Consider the following 936-nt stretch of genomic DNA (forward strand, 5'->3'; position numbering starts at 1 on the left):
TCAGAGTCTACGACATATTTTAATCGAATGAATTAACTAATGAGTTTGAAAGCACTCAGAAGGCAAAATGTTTTTTTAATAGCTTTATTGAAGTATACACTGTACACGTACAAAAGTGAAAATACAAACAAAAAAACAAAAAGTTAAAAGAGGCTTTTATTTAAACAAAACAAAACAGTTTGTGTCAATCTTTTGCACTTGAAAGTGCTTCTTCGCAGCCATGTGTGGCTCTCATGGCAGGATAGTGTGCGCTCTTGTGCAGCCTGCAGATGCAGAAGCACCACCGTCCCCCATTCCACACATTCCAGGATTTCCCAGCAAGCATTGCAAGCGAGCCCAAACAAGTCACGTTCTTGCACTGGGGCGGAATTTCACACAGTCAAGCGACTCCAGGCGGCTTCTTTTTCTTTTTCGGGGGGCCCTCGACCAACGCTTCCTCTCCCTTGGCCACGTACAATCGCAGTAACAAGTAAATGAGTCACTTTATGTCGTGACAAAAAAAAAAAATATATATATATTTTTTTTTAAGCCATGAGTATGCACTGGTGGTCTGGAAAGAAGGGTCTCTTAACACGGTGCAAACAAACAAGGCTCTTTGCTCAGCAGGTTGCCCTCAGGGTTCAAACATGAGGCGCACACGGGAGCACTGACACCTAATCTCAACACAACCTGAGAGAGAAGAGCAGGACGAGAGGGACGGCTTGGGGGGGAGGGCGAGGGGGCCCGCATTCCTCCCCGAACGTCCCCCTCCCCCCTCCCAAACCCACTACAAGGATGCTCAAAAAACACAGAGGACCACCCTCACCCTCCTCGGTTTCCTTTTAGCATAAGCTCACACTCCCGTGTCAGCGTGTTTGATGATACAACAACACACAGTTGGTGTAAATAAACCTCATGTTACTGTTTAATGGAGGAAACTAAACGGTTACCTCAGAT

Source organism: Vanacampus margaritifer, chromosome 14 (assembly GCF_051991255.1).
Source record: "Vanacampus margaritifer isolate UIUO_Vmar chromosome 14, RoL_Vmar_1.0, whole genome shotgun sequence".
NCBI classification, from domain to species: domain Eukaryota; kingdom Metazoa; phylum Chordata; class Actinopteri; order Syngnathiformes; family Syngnathidae; genus Vanacampus; species Vanacampus margaritifer.